Source organism: Giraffa tippelskirchi, chromosome 2 (assembly GCF_054371585.1).
Source record: "Giraffa tippelskirchi isolate mGirTip1 chromosome 2, T2T-mGirTip1v1.2.pri, whole genome shotgun sequence".
In the NCBI taxonomy this organism is placed as follows: domain Eukaryota; kingdom Metazoa; phylum Chordata; class Mammalia; order Artiodactyla; family Giraffidae; genus Giraffa; species Giraffa tippelskirchi.
The window spans coordinates 117,690,688-117,715,170 of NC_137276.1; the positions used below are offsets into that span (position 1 = coordinate 117,690,688).

General features: G+C 41.4%; 1 pseudogene; it reads left to right on the top strand.

The window, feature by feature from the left end:
- The window catches only part of LOC145539582 (protein TALPID3-like), a 50,609-nt pseudogene extending 26,470 nt beyond the window's left edge, over positions 1-24,139 (top strand).
- Positions 24,140-24,483: the final 344 nt, after the last annotated feature.

The window sequence follows — 24,483 nt, forward strand, 5'->3', positions numbered from 1 at the left end:
ATTCGAGGGAATTCATCACCAGTAGACTCCTAATAGAGTAAATATTAAACGAAGTAATTTTTGGATGAAGAAAATGATTTAATGTGATAGCTTAGAGATTCAGGAAGAATGAAGAACAATCTAAATGGTAAGTAAATAAATCTAAATAGCAAATCTAACTGAATATTGGTTATAAAAATCAACAACAATGATATATAGTTTAAAACATATGGAAAATTTGAAAACAGTGGTATACAAATTGGGATAGGGTAAAAGATGTTACAGAATACTAAATTCCTTATATTGCTTAGGAAGTGGGAAAAGTACTTGTTTATATTAGTTTTAATAAGCCAAGGAGGGATGTTCTAATCTCTAGATAGTCACCACGGACGGAGAAGGAAATGGCACTCCATTCCACTGTTTTGACTGGAGAATACCATGGGCAAGGAAGCCTGGAGGACTGCAATCTGTGGGGTTGCAACGAGTCCGACACGGCTGAGTGACTGAGCACGCACACAGGAAGTCACCATGAGAGCAGTAAAACAATGAGATGAAAGGGGATAGATATACTGAAAGTATTTAATAGAAAAATACATAATAAAGAAGAAACTAAGAACAGAAAAGTGCTGGGACAGATAGAAAACGGAGTAATTACATTAAATTTAAATAGGCCGTATGCTTCAATTGAAAAACAAAAGTACTGAGGCTGGATAAAAACAACTATATTCTGCTTACAAGGGACACTAGTCTGCTTACAGTTTTCTCTAGTGGCTCAGACTGTAAAGAGTCTGCCTGCAGTGTGGGAGACCCAAGTTTGATCCCTGGGTCAGGAAGATCCCCTGGAGAAGGGAATGGCAACCTACTCCAGTATTCTTGCCTGGAAAATCCCATGGACAGAAGAGCTTAGTGGGTACCAATCCATGGGGTCTCAAAGTCAGACACTACCAAGCAACTAACATACTCACTACAAGGGACACTACAAGCTTAATAAAGACCTGGGAGATTGAAAGTAAGAGGATGGAGAAAGATAAACTGTGCAAATTCCAAGCAAATGAAAGATACAGTAACTATTTTATTATCAGACATAACAAACTTTAAAGGCAAGAAGAATTACCAAAGGGAAAGAGATGATGTGGAAGTTATAAAAGTTTGACAGTCATATCTACCCAATAATAAGTCTCAATCTATAAAGCAAAAATTGACAGAACTAAAAATAGAAATAGAAAACTTGAAATGATAGTGGAAGATTTTAAAAGATTTTAACACTTCTCAATAACTGATAGAATGCACATACAAAAATCTGTAAGGATATGGAAAATCTGAACAATGTGATTAACAGACTTGACCTTATAATTATATAGAACACTGATCCCAACAACTGAAAACTATACTTCCTTTTCAAGTTTACGTGTAACAATTACCAAAATCAACTATGAGTTTAGATATAAAGCAATCCCTGGTGGCTCAGATGGTAAAGAATCTGCCTGCAAGGCGGGAGACCTGGGTTCGGTCCCTGGGTTGGGAAGATCCCCTGGAGAAGGGAATGGCTACCCACTCCAGTATTCTGGCCTGGAGAATTCCTTGGCAGAGGAGCCTGGCAGGCTATAGTCCATGGGGTTGCAAAGAGTTGGGCACAACTGAGGGACTAACACAATCTCAACAAATTACGATGGTCAGTCCTACAGGTTTTGTCCTCTGATCTCTGCAGGATGTTAGTAAACTAGAAAATCTCTGTATGTACAAAAATTAAGCACTAATGTCTAAAGAGCACATTGGTAGAATAAGGAATCACAATGGAAATTAGAAAATATTTTGAATCAAATGATTAAGAAATTCCTACATGGCAAAACTTTTAGGATGGAACCAAAACCACACATCAAGGAAAACTTAAGATTTAGAATTATTAAAGAAGAGAAACTAAAAAACAAACAAGCTGTCATCTATCTCAAGAAGTTAGAAAAACTCAAAGAAAGTTTGAGGGAGGAAATAATAAAGATAAGCATAGAATTTAAGAAGAAAATAAACACACCATACAAAGAATCAGCAAGCCAAGGAGGAGTGCTTTGGAAAGAAAAATAAAATTTCATAAATTCCAGGCCCCCAAAAAACAGATAAAGGAATGAAAAAAAAAAACCCCACAACTAACCTATATCAGGACAAAACTACCTATAATACAGATATTAAAATAATTATAAGAGAATATAATGAACAACCTAATGCCAGTGTATTTGGCAATTTCGTTAATTGGACACATTCTTTGACAAATACAACTTTTTTAAGTTGGCACAAAAAGAAAATAAATTCATAGTTAAAAACCTCAAAACAAAAACTGCTCACCCAGATGACTTCACTGGTGAATTCTTCCAAACATTAAAAGAAAAAAGTAATGCTTATTACATACAAATCCTTTCCAAGAATAGAAAGAGAGGGGAATTTCCACATCTTTTAATGAGAACAGTCTAATCATGATACCAAGAATATACAGAAAAGTCCCAGAGCAAGCATCTTCCTTACTGTTAAAATGATGAAAGTTTTACCCCAGACACAAAGATGACCATTATAATCACTTTTATTCAAACTTTTCCTGAAAGTTCTAGCCAGAGAAATAGAACAAGGAAGAGAAGAGACATAAGAACTTGAGGGGGAAAAAAAGGTAACAAGATTGTTATGCAGAAAATCTAAAGGGTCTACAAATAAAGCAGTGGAAATAATAAGTGAATTTATCAAGGACTTTAAATTCAATATAAAAATTACTTTCCTTATATCAGTAATATATCAAAAAATGTATAAAATGGTACAATTTTTAAAATTTGTTTTTTTTAATTGGAGGATAATTGCTTTACAATACTGTGTTGGTTTCTGCTATACATCAGCACGAATCAGCCATAAATATATATATGTCTCCTTCCTCTTGAACCTCATCCCACCTCCCACTCCATCCTACCCTCTAGGTTGTCACAGAGCACCAGGTTTGAGCTTTCTGCATCATACAGCAAATTTCCACAGGCTGTCTATTTTACATGGGTAATGTATATGTTTCAGTGCTACTCTTGATTCTTCCCTCCCTCTCCTTCCCACACTGAGTCCACAAGTCTGTTTTCTATATTTGCGTCTCCATTGCTGCCCTGCAAATAGGTTCATCAGTACCATCTTTCTAGATTTAAAATGGTACCATTTACATTAGCATTAAAATGGGTGGGATGGGGGTGGGGATATATGTATACATATAGATGATTCACTTTGTTGTACAGCAGAAATTAACATTGTAAAGCAATTATACTCCAATTTAAAGAAAAAAACAGAAACATCAAACAGTAATTAGAAAGATACACAAGGCCTATACACAGAAGCCATAAAACATTATTGAGAGAAATGAAATAGAACTAAACAAATGGAAGAATAGACCATGTGGACAACGGGGAGGGTTCTTTTGAGGGGCTTCTACTTCTTGACCTGGGTGGTGGTAACTCAGGCATATTAAACTATGAAATTCAAGTGGCAAATATACGATTTTTACATTTTTCTGTTTGTTATGTTGTACTTACATACAAAGTTCACAGAAAGTAAATAGATAAATTTCATTTTACAATATTAATAAATAGCTGTAAAATCATGTATGTGTATTTTCCCTTTTTAACTTTCTGTGGTACAGATTGGTGTATTTGTGTCATTAAATGTGATTCTAGGAACAGAGCTATAATGATAACATTATATGTATAGGAAATGAGTTTTGATTTGTGATTTCAATTACCTTGCGGGCGACAAGAAGGTTCACATCTATGTCACTCTAATTACCATCTTTAAACCGTGTGGAAGGGCATGAAGTATGATGTAGTTTGGACCTTGGTACTCAATCCAGACTCAATTGTCTGCTCTGGGGTCAAGGACTAATACCACCATAGAACACAGGACATGTCTTTAAGACATGGCACCTGAAGATGGAGTGATGTTTCAAGTCACTGTCCAAGAGAGGAGAGAGGCGTTTGTCTACGGTTCCCCCAGGATGGCATTTTACCAAGACACTTCAAGAAGTTCATCATGAACATGCTGGGATAAGTTGGGAAGGAAACATGAATGGTGGGAATGGCATGACAAATGATTTTGACCATTTGGGATCTGAATTCTTATCTTACTTTTATCCCCATGGTGCAATGAGTGCATCTACTCGGGCCATTTCCCAGATAGGGATCCTGTCTTTGCCTCTGGCTGTGTCTAGGTTCTCTATGATTGTGATACTGATAAGGTAAAGATGTCAAATGATTTTTTTTCACTTCTCTAAGAATTTCTTCAAAGATTAGGCACATTATTTTTTACTGAGCCAGGAAGCAATAGAGAAATGAGGAGCAGATGTTGATTGTTGATTGCCAGCTAGTTCCTTTTTCCATCAGCTGGCAACCTTCATGCACTTTCACTCAGGCTATATTTACCCAAAAGTCAATACATTCAGTAAAAAAAAATAATAATAAATTAGCAATGTAAATTAGACCAAAACATCTGGATATTAAGTAAATTGGCCAGATGTTTTGGCGGTTTATAAATAAAAGCCAAACAGAAAAACAAGAAAAAGAAAAAAGGGTCACAGAATGAGCAGGGACTCAAGATGTAGCAGTGATTAGATAGCATCGCCAACTCAATGGACATGAATCTGAGCAAACTCCGGGAGATTGTGGAGGACAGAGGAGCCTGGCAGCAATTCATGGGGTGGCAAAGGGTCAGACAGGACTTAGCGACTGAACAACACCCATTCGCATCCTCTATCTCCTCAGAGTCTGTGGGGAGGAGTCTGTATGAATCACTATGAGAAGGTGAAATTAAAGAGCCCATACATTTTGGAACTTATCCCCGAACAAAGAGGAATGACCTTCGTTGTACTGAGAGGAAATGGAAGATTGCCTGAGACTTTTTTGTATCTAGAAATTATTTCTCAATTGCTCAAGATTTTTAAATTGTATTTATACGGCTTCTCAGATCCCAGCCAAGATATCAATTCTCCAAGAGAGCCGAATACTTTGCCAAATTGGAAATAGATTTGTTTCCCGTGTTGGAATTACTGATGAAAACAGCAGGCATTAGTTTCTCCCCACCTCTTTTTCTGTTTTAAAGGTGAAATGCATCTTGTTTGTTCTATTTCTCAACACAACATGAGTCACTGAATAATTTTTAAAACATTTTTGGGAAGAGTTCTGGTTTGGAAATAAGTTCATGCTCAAAATCAGGTTTTTCGTTTTTAATTTTCTAACTTTGGGTAACTAAACCTCTTAGGGTTTCAGTTTCTACCTCCAATAAGATGGAAATAATCATTAACTCATCATGCTATTTGGGAGAAAAAAATAATGGATGTAACAAACATAAAGGTCCCTTTCCAAGTTGAACCTCCTCTATCGCTTGTGACTTGGAGGGGGCAAACCAACTGGGGTAACTACCTCTTAGCCCAGACAAAGTTTTTCAAAATGCTGTCAGGACCTCTCTGGTGGTCCAGTGGTAAAGCATCTGCCTGCCGATGCAGAAAACATGGGTTCGATCCCTGGTCCAGGAAGACCCCACACACCTCAAGGCAACTAAGCCTGTGCATTGCAGCTACTGAGCCCGTGCTTTCTAGCCCAAGAGCTGCAGCTGCTGAAGCTCGTGTGCCTTAGAGCCTGTGCTCCACAGCAAGAGAAGCCACTGCAATGGCAAGCCTGTGCACTGCCACTAAGGAGTAGCCCCTGCTCGCTGTAACTAGAGAAAGTCCACGTGCAGCAATGAAGACCCAGCATGGCCATAGACAACAAAAATATTTTACATTTTTTTTCTAAAGGCTGACAGTCATAGATTTCAGCAAAGAAAAATGAGATCAGAAGGAAAACTATCCCACATGTCATCCACATGCAAGTTGATGTGATACACTGAAATAGAAAACATTCCATGTGTGTTTTTTTGTATTCACTCAACAAATATTCACTGACTACCTACAGTAACCAGAAATCTTTGTGGGTATTGAAGACAGAGAACTCAACCTATATTCAAGTTACAAAATGAAGTGTTAATCGCTCATTCGTGTTTGAGTGTTTGCAACCCCACAAACTGTAGCTTGCTAGGCTCCCCAGTCCATGGTATTCTCCAGGCAAGAATACTGGGCTGGATAGCCATTTCCTTCTCCAAAGGATCTTCCCAACCCAGGGATCTAACCCAGGTCTCCCACATTGTAGGCAGATTCTTTACTATCTGAGCCACCAGGAAAGCTCATATACAAGTTATATATATATATATATATATATACACACATATATATATATGACATATATATATATATAACATATATATATAATATGTTAAAAGGTGATAAGTCTATAAAATAGCACAATTAAGGGATTGAGAGTGCTGAGTGAATGAATGTTATATATGTTGGTAACTTGCAGATTTGCTCCTGTTTAAATGGATGATAAACTATCAAAGAGGGAAAATGGAAGAAAAAAAATAATGGAGCTGTCATGTCATACAGGAAATGTAGGACTCTTGGAACAAATTTTGAATAACCATGATTCTCTGAAAAGAATAAGTGAATCTTCAGACAGATACTCACTAACTAGGTCAAAAATCGGATGGAATCCTCAGAGGAGAAACAGCCTTGACACACTATCCACTCAAAAATTTTCTACCCATGAAGAACAAGGAACAGCTAAAACAACTGCACAGAAGTCTGAGAAAAGACACAAAGGGCATACTCTAGTTGAAAGAATCTCAAATGTCAGGGATCCCTGATCTTCCACAGAATTCCATTAAGCTTAAAATAACCAAAATGATATCTGAATTGAAAGATACTGAGAAGATTTTGAGCGGAGTACAAAGTATTAAAATGGTGCATTAAGAAAACCTGGAAGCTAAAGGATGGAGCTGCCATATATTGGTTTATCAATGTTTTATCTACCAACAGATGTCAGAGAAGATTCAGATCAGAAAAACACTAAACGACAGGATTAAAACTATTTCTGCAGATATTTGAGGTGAACTGGCAAGAAAAGATTATGAACAGAAGAGATTTGATCAGAAGAATCAAAGAACCAAGAGAGCTCAAAACATGAGTAAAGATATTAAAACAAACACATAAGATAAAGCTGAAAACAACTCTGTAATTCCAAGAAAGCATTCTCAAAAACATACTCAAAAAAAAAAAAAGAGGAGCACCTTGGAAACCCACCTACAATGAGATTCAAGCTTACAGAAAGAGAGAAAAGAAGGGTTTTTGAAAGCAAGGCTTATATGTTACAAATCTGTGGAAAACCAGTTTATCAAGGTCATCATAGCACTCTTCAAAAAGGACCATATCTCAGCTTTAATTCTCTATCTCCTAAGTCCAGACTACAGGGACCAAAAGTAATAGAATGAGTTAAAGGCACTAAAGTAAACCCAATAAGAACACAAACTGACTTTCATGCAAAAAAAACCTACAAAAATGGATTCTAAACTCAACATTCCATTACTACACTGTCTCCTTATAATTAGCAGTATTTAGTATTTGTTCAGCCCAAGCTGGGAAATGCCTACTTTTTCAGGTACCCTGGAAAGTCATCTAATTTTTATGGCAATTCCTTCAGGACAAACCCAAAGTAATAGTGATTCCATACTACTTGCTGGAGTAATGTAAATAAGCCACACCCTGTAACAGTAATGGCTACTGTTCCACCATCATCTCAAAAAGTAGAAACCAGAGTAAAGAAACCTACCATAGCAGTTGTAGAAATGAAGTCAGAAAAAAGGATGCCCCTCAGCTCACTCTATAGATATTACCCAAGGTAGATACTGTGTGTGTGTGCATGCGTGCTCAGTTGTGTCCAACTCTTTGTGACCCCATGGACTGTAGCTTGCCAGGTTCCTCTGTCCATGGAATTCTCCAGGCAAGAATATTGGAATGGGTTACCATTTCCTTCTCCAGGGGATCTTCCCGACTCTGGGATCGAACCCACATCTCTTGGGTCTCCTGCATTGGCAATATTCTTTACCAGCTGAGCCACCCAAGAAGCCCAATGCTATAGGTATTATCAGCATCTCAAATGGTAGTGCTGATTTCAGTTTATCTCCTTCTAGTTGCAAAGAAGCATTTACTCCTCTTCTGAAAACTTGGATACAGGTATTGCTCAAAACTGTTTCATGTAACTTTGAGCATGTCTGACTATAGATTTTAACTAATGCTATTCTGTGTGAATAGCATTAAGGCTTCCTTGATGACTCAGTGGTAAAGAACCTGCCTGCCAAGGCAGGAGATGTGGGTTCAATCTCTGGGTCGTGAAGATCTCCTGGAGAAGTAATTGGCAACCCACTCCAATATTCTGCCTGGGAAATCCCATGAACAGAGGAGCCTGGGGGACTATAGTCTGTGGGGTTGCAAAAGAGTCAGAAACGACTTAGCAACTAAACAATAACAAACTTACAAACATTTTTGAGCCTATAAAAGATGTTACCTCAGTCAGATAATAAGAGTAACAAAGACTCAATAAAAAATGCTGACAGGGTAGCCTTCTTAGGCTGCAATTTTTACTTTGCATATTTTGCATTTTAAACCATCGTGGTTGAGCTGCCATTCGGACTAAGATACAGTCCTTCTGCAAGAAAGAAACTGAAAATATTTTTTTATGAGAGGAAAATTAACAGAATAATCCCCTCACCAGAGTTCTACTTCAAACAGAATATTTTTTTTCAAGGAAACTAGCATCGCAAAGGGTTTGCCCCAGTAGTCTTATATTTTCAGCCATTGTGTTCTGATTCTGTTCTATATGCTCTGAAATGATTACCCTATAAAATGCTATAGAAAGAAAATCTCTTTCTGATATTGGTTAAGACTTGGGAGAAATATTTCAAGTTTCTAAGTTTTTCTTTGATATAAAGAAATAATTAGTTGGAAAAGAAATTAATACCACAATGAAAAGGTCTATCAAAATACCAGAAGAGGTTGCTTGAGAGTAGCAGTTACTAAAGGACTTTGAAGTGTCTGCAGGAAAGGAACTATAGAAATCAAAGTCAACTTTTTATTACCAGGCAAGGATTTCAGTATTTAACCTCCACAAATGACCTGGTCTCCTACCTCATACAGAAGATAAAGGAAGCACAAAGCATGTTCTGTTCCCATCTTCAAGTCTATTCCCCTGAAAATGTATCTACACCCACCCCCATACCTACTTTATTTTTCCTCAATACACTTTCCCTTTATTCCCAAAGTGAATAGCCTCACCAGATCTCAGAATCCTATGCCACTCAACCCATAGGAATGTTCTCCTCTAAGCTTTTGTCATTTCCTATCTTCTCTTCATTTTTCTTTCTCCTCTCTTTCTCCAACTTTTTACTTTGTACCATTGGCTCCTTTCCTTTTGTGTGAAAGCATGTGTAATTATCTCCCATCTTCAGTTCAGTTCAGTCACTCAGTCGTGTCCAATTTTTGTGACCCCAAGGACTGCAGCACACCAGGCTTCCCTGTCCATCACTAACTGCCAGAGCTTACTCAAACTCATGACCATTGAGTCAGTGATGCAATCCAGCCATCTCAACCTCTGTCATCCCTTCTCCTCCTGCCTTCAATCTTTCCCAGCATCAGGATCTTTTCCAAGGAGTTAGTTCTTCGCATCAGGTGGCCAAAGTATTAGAGCTTCAGCTTCAGTATCAGTCCTTTCAACGAATATTCAGGACTGATTTCCTTTACGATCGATGGTTTGATCTCCTTGCAGTTCAAGGGACTCTCAAGAGTCTTCTCCAATGCTGCTGCTGCTGTTAAGTCGCTTCAGTTGTGGCCGACTCTGTGCAACCCCATAGACAGCAGCCCACCAGGCTCCCCCGTCCCCAGGATTCTCCAGGCAAGAACACTGGAGTGGGTTGCCACTTCCTTCTCCAGTGTATGAAAGTGAAAAGTGAAAGTGAAGTCGCTGAGTTGGTCCGACTCCTAGCGACCCCATAGACTGCAGCCTACCAGGCTCCTCCATCCATGGGATTTTCCAGGCAAGAGTACTGGAGTGAGGTGCCATCACCTTCTCCTGTCTTCTCCAATACCACAGTTCAAAAGCATCAATTCTTCAGCGCTCAGTTTTCTTTATAGTCCAATTATCAAATCCATACATTACAACTGGAAAAGCCATAGCTTTGACTAGATGGACCATGGTTGGCAAAGTAATGTCTCTGTGCTTTTTAAAGACTGTCTATGTTGGTCATAACTTTTCTTCCAAGGAGCAAGCGTCTTTTAGTTTCATGGCTGCAGTCACCATCTGCAGTGATTTTGGAGCCCCTCAAAATAAAGTCTCTCACTATTTCCATAGGTTCCCCCTCTGTTTGCCATGAAGTGCTGGGACCAGATGCCATGATCTTAGTTTTTTGAAAGCTGAGCTTTAAGCCAACTTTTTCACTCTCCTCTTTCACTTTCATCAAGAGGTTTTTTAGTTCTTCTTCACTTTCTGCCATAAGGGTGGTGTCATATATATATCTGAGGTTATTGATATTTCTCCCGGCAATCTTGATTCCAGCTTGTACTTCTTCCAGCCCAGCATTTCACATGATGTACCCTGCATATAAGTTAAATAAGCATGGTGACAATATACAGCCTTTATGCATTCCTTTCCCAGTTTTGAACCAGTCTGTTGTTCTATGTCTAGTTCTAACTGTTGCTTCTTGATCTTCAAACATATTTCTCAGGAGGCAGGTCAGGTGGTATGGTATTCCCATCTATTTCAGAATTTTTCACAATTTGTTGTGATCCACACAGTCAAAGGCTTTGGCAGGGTCAATAAAGCAGAAGTAGATGTTTCTTCTGGAATTTTCTTGCTTTTCTATGATCCAGTGGACGTTGGCAATTTGATCTCTGGTTCCTCTGCCTTTTCTGAATCCAGCTTGAACATCTGGAAGTCCAAGGTTCATGTACTGTTGAAGCCTGACTTGGAGAATTTTGAGCATTACTTTACTAGCGTGTGAGATGAGTGCAATTGTGCAGTAGTTTGAGCATTCTTTGGCATTGCCTTTCTTTGGGATTGGAATGAAAACTGACCTTTTCCCGTCCTGTGGCCACTGCTGAGTTTTCCAAATTTGCTGGCATATCGAGTGCAGCACTTTCACAGCATCATCTTTTGGGATTTGAAATAGCTCAACTGGAATTCCATCACCTCCACTAGTTTTATTCATAGTGATGCTTCCTAAGGCCCACTTGACTTCACATTCCAGGATGTCTGGCCCTAGGTGGTGATCACACCGTCGTGGTTATCTGGGTCATGAAGATCTTTTTTGTACAGTTCTTCTGTGTATTCTTGCCACCTCTTCTTAATATCTTCTGCTTCTATTAGGTCCACACCATTTCTGTCCTTTATCGTGCCCATCTTTGCCTGAAATGTTCCCTTGGTATCTCTAATTTTCTTGAAGAGATCTCTAGTCTTTCCCATTCTATTGTTTTCCTCTATTTCTTTGCACTGATCATTGAAGAAGGTTGTCTTATTCTCTCTCTGCTATCCTTTGGAACTCTGCATTCAAATGGGTATATCATTCTCCTTTGCCTTTATCTTCTCTACTTTTCTCAGCTATTTGTAAGGCCTCCTGAGACAACCATTTTGCATTTTTGCCTTTCTTTTTCTTAGGGATTGTCTTGATCACTGCCTCCTGTACAATGTCATGAACCTCTGTCCATAGTTCTTCAGGCACTCTGTCTATTAAATCTAATTTCTTGAATATATTTGTCACTCTTACTGTATAATCATAAGGGATTTGATTTAGGTCATGCCTGAATGGTCTAGTGGTTTTCCCTATTTTCTTCAATTTAAGTCTGGATTTGGCAATAAGAAGTTCATGATCTGAGCCACAGTCAGCTCCCGATCTTGTTTTTGCTGACTATATAGATCTTCTCCATCTTTTCCTGCAAAGAAAATAATCAATCTGATTTAGTTATTGACCGTTTGGTGATGTCCATGTATAGAGTCTTCTCTTGTGTTGTTGGAAGAGGGTGTTTGCTATGACCAGTGCGTTCTCTTCACAAAACTCTATTAGCCTTTGCCCTGCTTCATTTTGTACTTCAAGGTCAAATTTGACTGTTACTCCAGGTATCTCTTGACTTCCTACTTTTGCATTCCAGTCCCCTATGATGAAAAGGACATCTTTTGGGGATATTAGTTCTAGAAGGTCTTATTAGAACTGTTCAACTTCAACTTCTTCAGCATTACTGGTTGGAGCATAGACTTGGATTATTGTGATATTGAATGGATTGCTTCCCATCTTCAAAAAAACATAAAACACCACCACCACCACCATTACCACCACCTCTCATAGCTAAGCATCTCCAACAGGTGTGTTCGTTAGTCACTCAGTCATGTCTGACTCTTTGTGACCCCATGGCCTGTAGCACACCAGGCTCCTCTGTCCATGGAATTCTCCAGGCAAGAATACTGGAGTGGTTTGTCTTTCCCTTCTCCAAGGGATCTTCCTGACCCAGGGATCGAACCTGTGTCTCCAGCATTGTAGGTAAATTCTTTACTATCTGAACCACCAGGGAAGTACTGCCATCTTTTCAATCCTCTCCTCTTGCTCAGCAGGCAGGTCATTGGAGTTGCCTCCACTATTTCACCTCTCTGTCCATTCTCAGGACAATCTGGCATCTGGCTGTTTCAATTTTATTAATCAGGTCAATGATGACCTCTTCTCTGCAAAATACCAAGGGTGCTTTTGAATCCTTATAGCTTTAGAACATTAGACAGGTGACTACATCCCACAGTAATTGGATGTATGTTTTCTGCCAGCATGCTGGAAGTACAAGGACAAGGATAAAGGTTCATGTGGTTTCTGTATGACTTCTCTTGGCTTCTGAGACTCTATTTGCCCTTGGCTTTTTTTCTACCTCCTTGACCTTCCTGTCTCAAGGTCTGTTTCTTCTCTTTAACAGTTGATTTTCCCTAGAATCCCATCATCAAGGCTTGATTTCACTCTATCTCCTCCCTGCAGGCACTTGACGGGAATTCAGCCTGTGCAGTTACCTGTAGTCAGAAGAGTCCTTCCCTTAGACAGATGTTCTGGGGTTGCCATCTTAAAATTCCTAATTTTTGAACAAGGGCCTCTGCCTTTTCGTTTTGCACTGGATCCCACAAATTGTATAACCTGTCCTGCTCCAGGATGTCTCATCTACCACTGAGAATCCCATTACCACCTATGACTGACTAACTCTCTAGGTGTTAGACCTAGTACAGAATACTAACCTCTTCCTCTGAGAAATGTATCCTAAAACTCTAACTGCTCTAAACTTCTTAGCAACCCTGATATTTATGATCTACTCTGAGCTTCTGGCTTTCTGCCCCCAAATGCCTTTACCCTTTCTTTCTGCAGGTAAGGCCACAGTTTTCCTTAGGAAGCAGTCTTGAGTCTGTTTTAGCAAATGAACAAGAGTTTGATTGTATCTCTGTAGGGCTGTGGGGCTGAGCAAGGCTCAAATGACGATGTCTTGGAAAACGTTCAAAATGGATTTTTACTCATCAGTCCCTTCCAGGGCTATGGGAAAATCTTTTAAAATGTTTCTGTGAAATGTCTGTCATGAATCTATCAGCCTCGATTAGCTGTAAAATGTGCCACCAGGTAACCCAACCAACAACAGTGGCAGGAAGTTATTTGATTAAAACACAATTCTCGAAACCTCTCCTTAATCATGCTTATATTAAAGAATGGTTAGTTTCAAGCCAGCTTTACAAAAAAAGTTAGTTACCAGAATCTCATGTCTTCTGCTCTTGGTTAACCTGAGTGATATAGACAGAGTAAAAAGACAAAGTAGGTAATTACATAGTTAATCCCACTGGGGGATTGTAAGCAGAGAAAAAAGTATGGGAGATCCCCATAAGTTAATGATCACTCAAGAAGGCAGGTTTGCTTAATCATGAAACCAAGCAGTCTTGCTTAGCAACAAAACCATGCAATAGAAGCATATGACATGCCCCCAAACAATAAAATAATGGTGGAATAAGACTCATTTCCTGCCCAGTGAGCTCAGGAAGTTAATGATTCCTAAGATGTGCTCTCTGGACACACTAAAAGCAAAAAAATAAGGGAAGGACATCATACTGAAACCTGAGATGATTTACCATTTTTAGCATGTTACCACCACATTTTTGCTTATTTCCATTGTGCTATGATACTCCTGGTTTGACCACATAGGGACAAGAAAACTCCCCTGCCCAGCATGGAGGGGGAGCTCATGATGGAAGCTTGACATCTACTCAAGAACGAGGAAGCCGGTGGTCTTCTTTCCTTCTCCATTTCTCCTTTAACTGTAAGACTCTAGTCCACTAAGTTTTCTGGGTGCAGAACCCTCTCACCCACCTGCATGAAAGCCTCACAAGTGTCCTATTCTAATAAATCACTTTTTATCTATCAGTTTGCCTCTCACCAAATTATTTCTGCTCCAAGACATAAAGACCCATAGCTCCTCGGAGCCTCCTGAGACACATTTCTGAAGTTCCATGAGCAGATGGGAAGATATTGTTTCCATTTCTCTGTGACAGAGGCTATGTGTTTAGTTAATCTGAGAGTGATTTCATATCATTAGTGTTAGTTGTTCAGTCATGTCTGACTCTTCATGACCCCATGAACTGTAGCCTGCCAGGGTCCTCTGTCCATGGGATTCTCCAGGCAAGAATACTGGAATGAGTAGTCATTCTCTTCTCCAAGGGATCTTCTGGACCCAGGGATCAAACCCAGGTCTCCTGTATTGCAGGTGGATTTATTATCATCTGAGCCACCGTGGAGGGCTTTCATATCATTAAAAAGGAAGTAAAACAGAAAGGAGTTGAACTTAGCCTTGTTTTCTGCCACTGGTAACAGAAATCTGTTCTTGCCAACCCTGACGTTTGCAATGGCATTTAAATTGTGATCTATATTAGCTTAAAAATAAGCACTCTTTTCCCAGTATCAGAGCCAAAAGATGACAAAAAGTCATTAAAAGTGGCATTATCTCATATTGTTCTTTTCATATTTCTCTAAAAATTTATAGAAAATGCAAAGATTGCTGATGGAAGACTAATTATTCTCAAAATCTTCTTGTTTCTCAAATGAAATATTGGAGTAGTAAACCCAAACCTATAGCTTTGGTTTTTGGTTCTTCTTTTTGAAAAGCAAGTTAACATAATAATCTGAAGAAATATTAGGCCTAAGTAACAGGCCATTAATGTTGAGGGGATTATACATTAATGAATCCCAGTAACTATTCTTTTCTCTTTGTCCTTGGAACGCTATCCCAGAAATGAACCTCTTCATCCCTACTCCAAATTCTCTTTCTTGTTATAAGCAGTCTGAAATTGTGATGATACTAAAGAAAGATAGAAAAATCTTCCAGAGCCCTTCTTCTAGATCTGGTCCCTGCCTGTATCTCCTAATGAATCACCTATGATGTTCCAGCTCCAACCCTTGCCCCAAAAACCTTCTGTAAGTGATGTCAGTCTCCTCTGCTCAGTGGTCCTTGCTTCTGTTGCATCTTCAGGGTAATTTATGGGAAACTGAAAAGATCTTCAGAGCCAGGTGACATCAAAAGGGCAGATACTGCAGCAGCAGCTCAGGCACGCCTGAGAAGAAGATTTTACAGATGATATCTTTGTCCACATCACAATATTACCTGCAATTCCCTCTTAATCCATAGCTTCCTGCCCACAGCACATCACATTCCCAGTTACAGAACGGGGCCTATTGTCTAGAGAGGTAATAGACAACATCATTTGGATGTTCGCTTCGGTGCTCTCCTCTGGGTTTCCCTTTATCCACTTGTGGGCCATTGGCATCTGGAGATCAGGAATACCACCCAATAGGACCAAAGGTGTCAATACTGCCGGGCACTCCTGACCCCTAGGAGTTCAGTGTGCTCTTTAGCCTCATGCCTGTTCTTCCCCGACCTGCAGGAAGCATTCATCAACATGAAAGCAGTGTGTGTCCAGGTGACCTGCATGTCATGGGAAAGGAGCCACTGTCTCACTGTGTCTTGGTCATACACAAAGTCCATAGGACACACCAAGTTTGCCAGAGAGCTCCCTGTTCAGATAAGGATGACTCCGGACTTGAGAGAAGTTGTCCTCTGTCCTGGGAACGTTTTTCTTGTGTCTTTTATGAGTAAATGTGACACAGAGAAGATATTATTTATCACAGAGGCTTACACTCAGAGACTAACAGGAAGAGAGGGAGCCTCGGTCAGGGCTGGATCTAAGATCCCCCACATCATAGGCTGGAGGACCTCTCCAGCTCCCTCTCACTGTTTTGTGCCAGTTCTTGCCCACACCTGACGGTCTTCGAATGCATTCTGCTCTCTCACGCTGCTGGGTCTCCACATTTGTGACGCTTGCTACTCGGAACACCCTTCTCCACCTGGCTAAATCCTACACCCTCGAACAGTTCAGCTCTCCTAGAATCAGCCTCCGTCAACCCCCCAGACTGAGACAGATAACTCTGTTCCTTTTCTAGTCTTACTTAGGGAATGGCTTCCTCCATCAGCTCTGATTAGGCAGGTCACTGCACCTGGTTTGGCATTATGTGAGTCACTGAAAGAAGGAAAGGAAATGGAAGGAAGAAAGGAAGGAAAGAAGGGAGGGAGGGCGAGATGGGGGAGGAAAGGAGAGAGGGAAGCAATGAAAGACGTGAAGGAAAACATAAATGAGGAGACGAGAAAAGCAGGAAGGGCATGCTGAACACTCAAACTTGTTGTCTCTAAACACGTTTAATTTTGCGAATTCCATTTCTAAAGAGTGTCACCCAGGTGAACAGCCGGTGGGGACTGTTAACAGATGCATCTACCCAGCAAATCTGTTTTCTTCATGTGTAATTCACAGAGATAAGCAATAACGGTCTCTGATTCAACCACTATTACCATCTCTATTAAAATATAACCCTTCACTAAGATCACATCACTTTAACTAAACACTAATAGCCGTCTTTGTTTAACTAACAACTCTTAAAGAAAGATGCAGTTGAGAATTAGTTTTGCGCAAGGTAAATATTGTTTGGATTCTCAAGGGCAGAGGATTTAGGCTTGATATGAATCACTGCCACCCTCTGCTTCCACTAGCCCTCCCCACCCCCATCAGCTCTGACCAGGACATCAGAAGCATGTGAGCCAATTTAGACATAGAAAACACACTTATGGTTACCAAAGGGGGGAAGGGGGTGCACACAAATTAGGAGGTTGGGCCTGACATACACACTACTATATATAAAATAGATAACCAGCACGGACCTCCTGTATAGCACAGGGAACTCTACTCAATATCTTATAATAACCTATAAGGGAAAAGAATCTGAAAAAGAATATGTGTGTGTGTGTGTGTGTGTGTGTGTGTGTGTGTATAACTGAATCACTTTGCTGAACACTTGAAACTAATGCAACATTGTAAATCAACTATACTTCAATTAAAAAAAATACAGAGCACCATGAAAGTGAAAGTGTTAGTCATTCAGTCATGTCTGACTCTTTGCAACCCCGTGGACTGTAACCCACCAGGCTCCTCTGTCCATGGAATTCTCCAGCAAGAATACTGGACTGGGTTACCATTCTCTTCTCCAAGGGATCTTCCTGACTCAGGGATCAAAGTCAAGTCTCCTGCATAGCAGGTAGATACTTTACCAACTGAGCCATGAGGGAAGAGCCATAGAACACCATAAGAACATCAATTTCCAAATAAAAACAGTAACATTGTCAAAAAAGGAAGGAAAAAAGAAGTGAGAGGGTTGAGACTCTGAGCCCTGGAGCTGGTCTCCAGGACCCAGAAGGTGAGCCTTGGACATGTATGTACATAGTTTCTGATTCAAATGAATCTCCCTGAGACCCGTAACCTGTTTGATTGAGACTCTAGATAGTTTGCCTAACTCTTGCCAGCCTCCCTTCTCGGGCAGCTTGGTTCCATGCACTGAATCCAGGGCCACCCACTGAGGTCCTGCTCTTGGCAGATTTCTCACTCAGAACCCTAAGAGTGTTCCCTGCCTGAGACGGAGGGCCATCCACCCCACTGGTGCTGCCTAGATCCTTCCCTAGCTTGAACGGCCTTAAATTCTGTGCCAGTGTAAGCAAGCCCAAGCGCCTGTGCATCAGGCATGGAGATTAAACTGACTCTCAGCTAAGGGGCCAAGCCCACAGCTGGTCTGATTCTGCCATCACAGTTGTGTCCTGCCCTGTCTCCCTCTGTGTCTCTACCCACTCGGGCCTTTGAGGTGGCATCCTGAAGCACAGCCAAGCTCACCAAAGCTATCAAAATCTCCTAGAAGATGATGCAATCAGTTATTAGGCAGATGATTTGTCAACATTTATGAAATAACATGTCCTCACCATAGCAACATCCCTCCCATCAATTCAGAAATCAGATCCAGAAGACTGAGGAGCTAAGATCTCTCTGTGCTTGGTTCAGAGAAGGAAACAGCATAAAACTGAATGAAATCTGTAGGGAAAATGCTGTCAAGAGCTAGAGACAATAATCAAGAATTTAGTAAGATAATAGAATCCTCATAATCTCCTCTCATTTTATATCTATATTTATATCTACATCTATAATTTGTTTCTCATAATGGTTAGCATTTGAAATGCTCAATGTGAAATATATTAACATTAAAATCAGCTTGATGTTATCCCTGGTACTGTGAGTGAAATACACATGGTAAAAGAACACTGATGCAGGGCTAAGATTTAAAGTCACCACGCCCTCACCCCTGATTTTCACTCCAGTGCCCCTGATTCCCATTGTCAACCTGCCCAGAGCCTTCTGCTCTGCCCCTCACACTGAGCACAGTCCCACTTTAAAAGACTCTTCAGGGGACTTCCCTGATGGGCCAGGGGTTAAGAATCTGTCTACCAATGTAGGGGACATGGGTTCTACCCCTGGTCCAAGAAGATTCCACATGCCATGGAGCAACTAATCCACAACAAATGAAGCCTCCAAGTTCTAGAGCCCATGATCCACAGCAAGAAAAGCCACCACGATGAGAAGCCTGCAACTAGAGAAAGCCCAGGCAGCAATGAAGACCCAGCCCAGCCAAAAATAAACAAATAAATAAAATCAGAGTTCTCAGGTGGAGCCTTGCCTTCTGGTCTGGCTAACGAGTTCCGGAGCCCATTGGGCACTCTGGTTGGCATTCTGTCCCGGGCAGAGCAGAATGGCATCCTCCAAGTCCCCTCCCTCCCAACATCCGCCCCCCCCCAGACCAGCATCCTCAGATCCCATGGAGTCTCAGTTCCCCTGAGACTAAGGCATCTCAGCTAGGAACCCCTCCCTCCTCCTCCTTTATGGATACTGTCCAGCCATACAGGGAACAGAACGGACAGTTTGTTTTCTGTTAAAACAGGTTGTTTTAAGAGGACAAGCCCTTTCCTCTGAAAGCTTTCAAGCACATTTGCACAAACACTAGTTTTTAAACAAAGTTAGAGCCAGGTCTCCTCACACCTTGGAAAAGCTGTCTGGCCTCAGGGTGACTCATTCAGCCCACTGTGAAGTGGGGAGTTTATAATAAACAGCACCTGCCTTCCGAGGCCCTGAGAGGTTTGGCTGGCTCTTCCATTGTTTCTGTTGCCACAGCGTGTGTGTATCTCCTGCTTGACTAAAGGGCAGCTCTGTGAATCTGAGTCACCCATGCACATGCACATGCTGATAAAATTATATGCAAATCATGTCTTCCTAGCTTGGCAATTAGGGAATTAATTGAGAGCCAGGGTAAACAGTTGAGACTAACATCTAAAATGCATTAATTACTGTTTATGAAACTCAGTGAAAAGCCGATGGGGCAAGGTGCTATCTAAGTGGAGGATATTATTACTACTCTTGAGCTGCCGTTGCCAGAGGAGGTGGGAGTCAGGGAGGGCTCGGGAAGTTCACTCAGGGGTCCTGGGTTCCTGATGCTGCCAGGTGCCCATTTGGACATTTGAAAGGAAGTCATTTCATTTGTAAATCTACTGCAATGTGCAAAGTCATTAAAATACTTCAGATTCTTTGAAACTTGATAGATGGGGTAACTAGAAGCTAGTTGATAGATGGTGTAACTAGAGCATGAATAATCCAACAGTAGGGTAACAGCACTCACGGTATACAAATCAGGATGGGTTTCAACAACACATCAGTGTTCAGTCAGGAGTTGTCCCTTAAAATAGTCACTCTGGAAGGTTTTGCTGCTATCAATTGAATCCAAGAAATATTTATTGAATACCAACTGTGCTGGGCACTTATGGGAAGAAAAATATGAAAAAATACCCATTTGCCAGAAGGCCGTGATCTTGCTGTGGAGCTGAGACATGAACACAGACAATTCAGGCCCTGGGATCAGAGCTGGAAGGTTCAGAAAAGATACTAAGGTGGCTAAGGAAGGTTAGTCCTAAGTTTGGGTGGGGCATCAGGGAAGCTTCATGAAAGAGTTGTCACTTGATAAAAGCTTTGAAGAATAATAATATTGGGGTTTTTTTGCTGGTGGCTGGGAAAGAGGCAGAGAGGTAATGGGAGGAGATGGAAAATGCATTAGAAGCAGAGGAAACAATGGCAAGAAAGCCTGTCAAGGACCCTGGGAGCTTGTCCCCATGTCCTTTCCCTACCCCCATTCCCATCCCATCCAAATCTTCACCATCTGCGAAGGCATGACTGGAGGCCCACCCCTCCCTTTGGTTGAAGACTATGTTTATCCAGGGTGTAGACGGTGACAAGGCAACAAGGCCAGGCAGGCAGGTAGTTGGGAAGCAGGACTGAAATCACTAAGATGTAGGAGGGTTTGGCAGAAGCTACAAGTGTCAGCAGGCAAAGGTCGAAATCTATACAACTAACTCATCCGCTTATTTTTTTTGTTCAAAAGACGACATGTTTTGTGCCTACCATGTTTTTGGCACTGTGCTAGCTCTTGGGGAGAATAAAGAAAAGTAATAAAGGCTCCCTGTCCTCAAAAAGCTGGGATAGGCAAAGGTAGGAGGACATGGACACAAGCGAGTAACAGCAGACAAGGAGGGGCTCTGAGGTGAGATGACCAGTCCCCATAGGGCCACGCTGGACAGAGAGGAGAGTCCGTGAGCCTCAGACAGGCAGGCCCATGGGCTTTAAATGAGGGATGTGAAGGGCCTGGCAGGGTGGAGTTGGGCTCTGCAGCTCTGCCAGAGGTGGGGTTTCTCGCTTGCACATGTGAATGGCCCTGGCTGTCGATTAGGGGGTAGAGGTGTGCTGAGACCCCAGCCAGAGTGTGCAATTTGGAGCCTGACATTTGTAAAAGTTATCTTCAATGTTCATGAATGGGAAACAGAAAGAAACTCATTTTCCATTAGTAAAACTTATAGGGAATTGTCTGATGATCCAGTGGTTAGGACTCCACGCTTCCGTGGCAAGGGGCACAAGTTCAATCTCTGGTTGGGTAACTAAGATCCCACAAGTCACGTGGCATGGCCAAGTTTGTTTTTTTTTTAATATAGAAACGTGTTAGTTTACTAATCAACACTCTCTGAATGCCCCAAGCCGAATCAACAATCTCAAAATGATTGTCAAGTCTTCTTCCGCTTTTCTAAAAAAATCTATTCTCAGATTTCTTCTGATCTGAGTACTTCTGGAGAGACATAATGATTGATTGAATGTGTAGACAGTCACTCTCCGAAACAGTGCTAAGCCATGCATTACTTGGTTTCAGGGTTTCAGCTCACTGTGAAACTTAAGCTGATTTGTCCCGAGTTCATCTCAAAATTGTCAGTAGTCATGGTAGCATCAGAAAAAACTGTTTTAAAATTCTTCTTCCCTAAGGCTCTGTCAGACTTCAGTGACAAACGACCAACTTCTATTTCACCAGCTAGAGGAGAAGCTGTGCAGAGAGACCTGAGTTAATAGGCACTATGGTTTGAATTTATCTTAGTGACGCTCTATGTGCTCTTCTGATTGGCCCGTGGGGAGCTGTCCAGGTGGCCTGCCCTTTCATCTAGCCATTGCTTAAGAAGAATTCCTATCTTGGAAGAAAGCAGAAATGAAATGGGAGGGCTGTCTGCCCTTCATTCCTGGATAAGTGGCGTGGAGTGCTTGGAGAACAGGAAAAAGGTGGTCTCTGAGACCTCAGTACACCCATGGCCTGCTCCCATCCCCTCCTTGGAGTGGAGAAAGCACTCTGGGGTCCCTCACGGATGCTTTAGCAGGAAGGTCAGAACTTTGGCCTTCCTCACACTTGCCATTGAACAGAGTCCAATGACAATAAGGACCTTAGGTACGAAGACTTCTCTTTCTTTTCAGACAAACTCATCCCTAATTTATATACCCAAACAAATGCCAGGTCTCCCAAAAGAGTCACCTTGAGGAGAAACTCCTCATGTGGAATGGCCATTAAAATCCATGTCACCTTCTTTGACCATTTATAATGGAGTTAGACTCTGACCCTAGGTTAATGAGTTGCAAAGTAACGTTGATGGTAAACACAGTCCCCCTGGTGCTTATCTAGCCTGGGACACCTGAGTTACAGTGAGAAGACAGTGCAGTAGTGCCAGAATGCTGAAATATGCTGTAAAAAAAATGCTAAGATGACATAGAGGAGGCCGGTAATTAATTCTGGCTAAAGTCATCAGCAGCTATTTGTGAAAAAGTTTGCCTTTAAAAAGTGCTTTGAATGTCGGTAATGGTTTTTATTTTGAGAGAGTGGGTTTTGCAAAGCAAAAATGAGTTTCTTGGGCACACAAAGATGGGAAGAAAACAGTTGGGGAGAAAACCGAGGAGGGTAAGTGCTTTTTTCCCCTTTTCTTTTAGTGATGGGAAAAAACTTATCAAAGAATAGCAGGTGCCTGCCTCAGTACCATGAGGAAAATCACTTCTGTAGTTCTAGGGATGTGCGTCAAGGTCAAAGGAACCCAGGGATGGAGTCTCAGTGTGGTCAGGAGGCTGTTCTCAATGGGGAGGTGAGTTCTGAGCAGAGGCTGCAGCCTCACAGAGCCCAGCCCTCCACCTGGAGCCTTCTTTCCTTCTGCTTCATGCTCACTTCCTAAAACCTCACCTCAGGTATGAGCTTAGAGGTCAGTGGCCCAACTGAGAAGAGCTGCCCTTTCCCCTGTTATGCAGTTGTTGGTTAGTTGCTCAGTCATGTCTGACTCTTTGCACTGAGCCCCAGGGAATTCCCATCACAGATTGCTTTGGGTTGGTGCCTTCTCAGCCCAGACACAGCTGTAAGCATCCTCACTACCTATGAGTCTAATGCAAGCACCAGCACTATCTGTCTAGGGTAACACTCTCCATAGAGGATGTCAGGGATCAATGAGGCTAGTGTGTGCTCAGTTGCTTATCAGTTGTGTCTGACTCTTTGAAACCCTGTGGACTGTAGCCCACCAGGCTCCTCTGCCCATGGGATTCTTCTGGCAAGAATACTGAGTGGGTTGCCATGTCCTCCTCTAGGGGATCTTCCCAACCCAGGGATCGAACCTGGGTTTCCTGCCTTGCAAGCGGATTCTTTATCACTGAGCCACCAGGGAAGCCCCAATGAGTCTAGTGGGTCTTAGCATTTGTAGGCTGCCTAGAAGCTATGTTTGGAGAACATTCAGTTTTGCAGACCTTGCTTCTTCAAGAAAGAGTATAAAAACTTATCTACTTCTTTAAAGCTAAGGTATAGTATGAGACCTCTTCTTCACCCATCAGACCTACTTCTGGTAGACTTTATTGGACACAGAGAAATAATACACTGTCAATGGGTTTTGTAAGTGCAGACACAGAACCATCAGCTTTCAAAGGTGGAATTATTTGTAAGATTGTGACCTTTGTTAGAAGTAGTGCCATGGATGACAACTGTAATGTCCTTTGGCATTCAGTGGGGCAGAGGTCTTGAAGGTTTCTCATCAAGCCTGCAGCATAATTGTGACCATTGTTCCTGGAATTTTAGCCTAAGTCAGGTTGTCTGGTCTTCTCAGCAGTTTCATGAGAATCTCAAATCCTTTTATTAAATCCTTTTTGTGCTTGATCAGTGTGAGTTGACGTCTGTTACCTTCAACCAAGAATCCTGTCTGATGCACATATATTGATCCAGAATTGATGTAAAATCTCAACCTGAGGAATAAAAGCTTTGAGAAAACCAAGATTTTATAAATCAGTTCAATTCATTACTGGTTTCTCACCAAATATTAAAGGAAATTTCATTTTACTCAAGAAAATTTCTAGTAATCTCCTTTCACCCTCTCTCTTTCTATTTCTTTCTTTTTTTGCAGGGTGAGGGGCATGCTGCACAGCCTGTGGAATCTTAGTGCCCAGACCAGGGATTGAGCCTGTGCCTTCTGAATGAAAGCATAGAGTCTTAACTAACTACTGGACTGCCTCTTTATTTCTCACAGACAGCACTGCCAACCAAAATCTCCCTTCTCTCTCAGACTTCCCCAAATTCGCTGTCCACCCACCCAATTTGCCCCACCTTTCTCCTTACCCCCATCATCTTCCAATCAGCTCAATTCAACTCTCTCCCACCGTAAACCCTTTGATGTTTTCAATGTGTGTCACATCAAGTCAATCTGGACTCTTTTCCCTCCTCACTTATTAGCCCTGTTCCACTGAGAAAAAGTTGTAGAAGGACATCCTGTATAATTCCAGGGAA